We start from the raw sequence: 6,912 nt of genomic DNA, 5'->3' as shown, positions 1-6,912 counted from the left end.
TGTTTGTTACCTCCACTCTATTAATAGACTCACCCTCTCACTGAGCAGGTGGAGCTGGTGGACTAGGTGAGGCAAGTGGGGCGGTCACCGTGTTCACAGGTCTCGTGTCTGGTGAGGAAATGGACGTCTGGTAGCTGATTGTGGTGGTGATGATGGTGGTGGGCAGTTGCCAAATAGAAATATTCTAAATCACCAGATCCACCTTGAAAAGCCGCAAAAAGGTCGCTAAATCATTGTTGTACATGCTACAAATGTTCCTAGACGAAGTAATTGGCTTGACTTACACATAGGCTAATCAGTATAGGGCCCCGTTGACTCTAATGACCGTTTATCCCTCCCAGTGACGCAGAGCAAACTTGTCTTGAGAGCCACGCTCGCCACCGTCTCATCACTTGCCTTTTAAATCCGATTGATGTTTAATTGATTGATTGATAAGTTTATTGTTGTAACAATGTATACACCATCGAACTGTTGTCAGTTTCCCTGTGAATGAACCTATCAAATTACCAACTTATCTATCTATCTATCTACACACAAGCATGTAAAAATCTCCACTAGCACCGCCAACACCCACACCTGCCCACCTTCGCCATCATGAACGGGAGTGTGTCAGTTTACACATTACTACTAGTATTTCCATGCAACTATATTGTGGCATCATATCACCTCAGACGCTGTGGCGCCATGCAGCAAATTGTTGACTAATTTCGCTTCACTTGCAAACCAGATATTGTTTTGCATCTCTTTCAACTGATAGGAAAATAAGTCGATACATTATGCATTTTATTATATCAAGAGATAATGTGTTGCCATTAGAAATATATAGGAGTATCATTCACAAGATATCGTCATATCAGTAGGTATGAAAAATAAATACAAGTAACAAAAACTGCACCACGTTACAAGACACTGGCCAGACACTTAAATTAAGTATTGCATTGAAAGACTCACAAAACATCATCTTGGGAAACACGTAACAATACCTTTGTGCTTCACAACAGGAATGATGAGTGATGAGCAGAGGAATCGTGACCCAAGAGGTTACCTTCCTCTCTTGGTCTACACTCTCCTTCCTTAAATACTATATACATATGTACACCGTACACTCCTATTACAATGCTTTGCATAACTTCTAAATATTACCGTTTTCTGCTGGTGTAGATAAGGCATTGCAAAAAACCATACCCGCTACATATCTACAACTGTCTACAAATTCTACAAATTTATCAACCCAATCTACAAATGGTCAATGAAATACACTACACCAGTGATGAAGATCTGTGGCCAACCTTCAGAACTTTATTGGTACGTCTCCAAGAATCACCCTTTTCTTCTTTCTCTTCTTTTTTCCTCCTCTTGTTCCTTTGGCAACACCGGCAGTAGTAGCAGTCTGGTGTCCGTTGTATGTCATGCACGCTCACTCCAAAAACTTGCCTCACTTCTTTGGCGTTAGTAGTACTGAATCCTGGAACAAGAGATGGAACAATATTGAAATGGCGTCCTCCTCAATGCCTGTTGTCTTGTAGTACACAGGGTTGGGGAAGGAATTGTGGATGATGTAACGATAAGGATGGTATGTTAAGGAGAGCCAAGGTGGATCGGGTTTGCGTGAGTGGCTCTGTAGACCTAAGGAGGAAAACTGCCGTACCAAACCCATAATACCAAAACAATTGTTCAGTTTACTGTCCATATCAATTTGGAATACTGCCGAACCTGTTATAATGGTCAACAATTTGAAATCATTGAAACTAGCTTTGTCAAATCCCCTTGGATACTGCCAACATGAAAAACCTCATAGTACCAATAAACGCACTTACAATTCACTTCAAGCACACATTATGCACCAATACTGACACCACACCACAAAACACACCATACACAACTGACACACACACAAACAACTTAAATCACTCAAAACTAACCCTAAACACCCTGCAACACCTCAAAATATAAAAAGCTCGCCCAAAACACATTACAGACACCCAAGTTACCAATATCATCCCTGGTCTAAAGGGTATGTTTATCTTGCTGGTCTAAAGGGTATGTTTATCTTGCTGGTCTAAAGGGTATGTTTATCTTGCTGGTCTAAAGGGTATGTTTATCTTGCTGGTCTAAAGGGTATGTTTATCTTGCTGGTCTAAAGGGTATGATGTTTATCTTGCTGGTCTAAAGGGTATGTTTATCTTGCTGGTCTAAAGGGTATGTTTATCTTGCTGGTCTAAAGGGTATGTTTATCTTGCTGGTCTAAAGGGTATGTTTATCTTGCTGGTCTAAAGGGATGTTTATCTTGCTGGTCTAAAGGGTATGTTTATCTTGCTGGTCTAAAGGGTATGTTTATCTTGCTGGTCTAAAGGGGATGTTTATCTTGCTGGTCTAAAGGGTATGTTTATCTTGCTGGTCTAAAGGGGATGTTTATCTTGCTGGTCTAAAGGGATGTTTATCTTGCTGGTCTAAAGGGATGTTTATCTTGCTGGTCTAAAGGGATGTTTATCTTGCTGGTCTAAAGGGGATGTTTATCTTGCTGGTCTAAAGGGATGTTTATCTTGCTGGTCTAAAGGGATGTTTATCTTGCTGGTCTTGCTGGTCTAAAGGGGATGTTTATCTTGCTGGTCTAAAGGGGATGTTTATCTTGCTGGTCTAAAGGGGATGTTTATCTTGCTGGTCTAAAGGGGATGTTTATCTTGCTGGTCTAAAGGGTATGTTTATCTTGCTGGTCTAAAGGGTATGTTTATCTTGCTGGTCTAAAGGGGATGTTTATCTTGCTGGTCTAAAGGGGTTTATGCTGGTCTTATCTTGCTGGTCTAAAGGGTATGTTTATCTTGCTGGTCTAAAGGGGATGTTTATCTTGCTGGTCTAAAGGGGATGTTTTTAGCTTGCTGGTGTAAAGGGTATGTTTAACTTGCTGGTTAAAACTTGCTGGTATATATATATATGTATATATATAATATATATATATATATATATATATATATATATATATATATATATATATATATATATATATATATATATATATATATATATATATATATATATATATATATGTGTGTGTGTGTGTGTGTGTGTGTGTGTGTGTGTGTGTGTTATCAGCACAGGTGTTGGTGTATAGGGTTTATGCTATTATTTAGCTGACTACTAAAAATTGAAATTAATAAAAAATCTAAGTAAAATATATGGTTCAGGTAAAATAATGCAAAATATCATCATCATACGTTTATATTGTAAGACAAAAGAAAAGATCTTCGATAAAAACAGAAATGATAGAACATTTCTGGGAAAAGAGATGAGCAGAGCGGCGCGGCGATGGCCTAGTTGTGCTGACGTCACATATGATCCCTCAGGCCTGTATACCAAGGCCGTGGTGGAGATATTTGGGTGTCTCCTTTCACGTGTAGCCCCTGTTCACCTAGCAGTGAGTAGGTACGGGATGTAAATCGAGGAGTTGTGACCTTGTCCCAGTGTGTAGTGTGTGCCTGGTCTCAGGCCTATCCCAAGATCGGAAATAATGAGCTCTGAGCTCGTTCCGTAGGGTTACGTCTGGCTGTCTCGTCAGAAACTGCAGCAGATCAAACCGTGAAACACACACACGTGCACACGCACACGCACGCAGACATATGTACACACACTTACATTCACACACACACGCACAAACCACACACACACACACACACACACACACACACACACACACACACACACACACACACACACACACGGCCCGGTAGCTCAGTGGTTAGAGCGCTGGCTTCACAAGCCAGATGACCGGGGTACGATTCCCCGGCCGGGTGGAGATATTTGGGTGTGTCTCCTTTCACGTGTAGCCCCTGTTCACCTAGCAGTGAGTAGGTACGGGATGTAAATCGAGGAGTTGTGACCTTGTTGTCCCGGTGTGTGGTGTGTGCCTGGTCTCAGACCTATCCTATGATCGGAAATAATGAGCTCTGAGCTCGTTCCGTAGGGTAACGTCTGGCTGTCTCGTCAGTGACTGCACCAGATCAAACAGTGAACAGTGAATTACACAAGTAAATCACACACACACACACACACACACACACACACACACACACACACACACACACACACACACACACACACACACACACACATTGGGCAAGCCTCTTAACCCCTTCGCGCCGGATGTTAAAAAAGCCCGCCTGTATGATATACAGGTGGTAGTGCCGCACGCCCTAGCGCGGGAAACTCATGCAAGCTCGTCATACTTGTCATCTTTGTGTATTATGCTGCTATTTTTAGTTACTATATCGCCTTCGAAGAGGAAAGTGGACGCTTCTCTCGGAGAGAGAGAGAGAGAGAGAGAGAGAGAGAGAGAGAGAGAGAGAGAGAGAGAGAGAGAGAGAGAGAGAGAGAGACATTTGCTAATATTTTAGACACAAGCGGGACGCATGTAGCTTATTTTTCGAGAGGAAGAGGGTGAGGAGGGAAGGAGACGGAAACGAAGGAGAGAGAGAGAGAGAGAGAGAGAGAGAGAGAGAGAGAGAGAGAGAGAGAGAGAGAGATTAGAAAATTTGTTGTTTTGTGTGTGTGTGTGTGTGTGTGTGTGTGTGTAATTCACTGTTTGATCTGCTGCAGTCTCTGACGAGACAGCCAGACGTTACCCTACGGAACGAGCTCAGAGCTCATTATTTCCGATCTTGGGATAGGTCTGAGACCAGGCACACACCACACACCGGGACAACAAGGTCACAACTCCTCGATTTACATCCCGTACCTACTCACTGCTAGGTGAACAGGGCTACACGTCAAAGGAGACACACCCAAATATCTCCACCCGGCCGGGGAATCGAATCCTGGTCCTCTGGCTTGTGAAGCCAGCGCTCTGTGTGTGTGTGTGTGTTTTCACGAATGTTACAAGGCGGGACGCATGTAACTTATCTTGAGAGAGAGAGAGAGAGAGAGAGAGAGAGAGAGAGAGAGATGGAAACAGTCTATGCCATTGGGGAATTTTAGACACAAGGCGGGACGCATGTAGCTTATCTTTAGTGATTGGTGGAGACAAGGATGGTGGGAGGAGCACTAGGATTTGAAGGACAGCATACGGCGTGTGTAGTTGGTATCCAACACATTATACGGGACAACTGAACTGAAGAAAGCTCAGAAAAGAAATATGACGCCTACGTAGGCGTCACCGTATTGAAGGGGTTAATGTGTAGCCCCTGTTCACCTAGCAGTAAATAGGTACGGGATGTAACTGGAGGAGTTGTGGCTTCGTTTTCCCGGTGTGGAGTGTGTTGTGGTCTCAGTCCTACCCGAAGATCGGTCTATGAGCTCTGACCTCGCTCCGTAATGGGAAGACTGGCTGGGTGACCAGTACGCGACCGAGGTGAATTACACACAAATATATGCAAACACACACACACACACACACACACACACACACACACACACACACACACACACACACACACACACACAGATGCAGTTTTTGACCCGATTTTTATTTTGATGAGGCTTCGTTTCAGGGGTTTTTGGATTTTATTTTTGCTGGTCTTTTTGGTGGGGCTTTTGGCAGGGATTTTGTATCGGCTTTTGGCGGGTATTTTGACTGGGGATCCTGGCGAGGTTTTTTGGCAAGGCTTTTTGGCGTGACGTTTTGGCGGAGTTTTGTGGCGGGAATTTTACGCGATTTTTATTGACGGAGCATGTTGGAGGGTCAATTTGGCGGGGCTTCGTGGGTCTTTTTCTTGGCGGGGCTTTGGCAGAGACATTTTAGCAGGACATTTTTGCAGGTCTTCATGGTGGGAAGATTTAGCTGCATTTTTTTGGCTGAATTTTGACTTTGATGAGGCTTCGTGGCAGGGATTTTTGTAGTTTGTTTTGGCTGGTGTTTTTCAAGGGACTTTTTGGAGGCGCATTTTGGTGGGACCTTTTGGCAGGACGTTTTGGCAGAGTTTTGTGATGGGACTTTTGTGTGTGTGTGTGTGTGTGTGTGTGTGTGTGTGTGTGTGTGTGTGTGTTTATGTGTTTATGGGACATTTTGGACGGTCATTTTTGCAGGTGTTCATGGTGGGGTGTTTTAGTTAGATTTTTTTTGGCGGGATTTTTGCTTTGACGAGGCTTCCTGGCAGGGTTTGGAGTTTGTTTTAGTGGTCTTTTTGGAGGGACTTTTTGACAGGGCTTTTTTTGTCGCACGCACGCAGTAACACGCACAGACACACACACACACACACACACACACACACACACACACACACACACACACACACACACACACACACACACACACACACACTCACTCACGCAAAGCCTTACGCACGCACACAAACGCACGCATACGCAAGCAGACTCATTATCACACACACACACACACACACACACACACACACACACACACACACACACACACACACACACACACACACACTCCACATTTACACGCAGTTCTGCCCACAAGCTTGTATGCAAGCGCACGCACACTCACATTTTCACACACACACACACACACACACACACACACACACACACACACACACACACACACACGGCCCGGTAGCTCAGTGGTTAGAGCACTGGCTTCACAAGCCAGAGGACCGGGGTTCGATTCCCCGGCCGGGTGGAGATATTTGGGTGTGTCTCCTTTCACGTGTAGCCCTGTTCACCTAGCAGTGAGTAGGTACGGGATGTAAATCAAGGAGTTGTGACCTTGTTGTCCCGGTGTGTGGTGTGTGCCTGGTCTCAGACCTATCCGAAGATCGAAATAATGAGCTCTGAGCTCGTTCCGTAGGGTAACGTCTGGCTGTCTCGTCAGAGACTGCAGCAGATCAAACAGTGAATTACACACACACACACACACACACACACACACACTGCGTGTCATCATTGTAAATAGTCATTCATTCTGCTTCACCTTTCTTTATTCTATTATTGATCTCATTTATTTATTTCTCTCTCTCT

General features: G+C 44.1%; 1 long non-coding RNA gene across 1 annotated transcript in view; it reads left to right on the top strand.

The window, feature by feature from the left end:
• Positions 1–6,912, top strand: part of LOC123502403 — a 140,211-nt gene that overhangs the window by 124,341 nt on the left and 8,958 nt on the right. The window lies entirely within an intron of this gene.

Source organism: Portunus trituberculatus, chromosome 11, assembly GCF_017591435.1.
Source record: "Portunus trituberculatus isolate SZX2019 chromosome 11, ASM1759143v1, whole genome shotgun sequence".
Lineage (NCBI taxonomy): Eukaryota > Metazoa > Arthropoda > Malacostraca > Decapoda > Portunidae > Portunus > Portunus trituberculatus.
The sequence above is the reverse complement of the archived record's forward strand: the minus strand, read 5'-3'. Positions and strand labels throughout refer to the sequence as shown.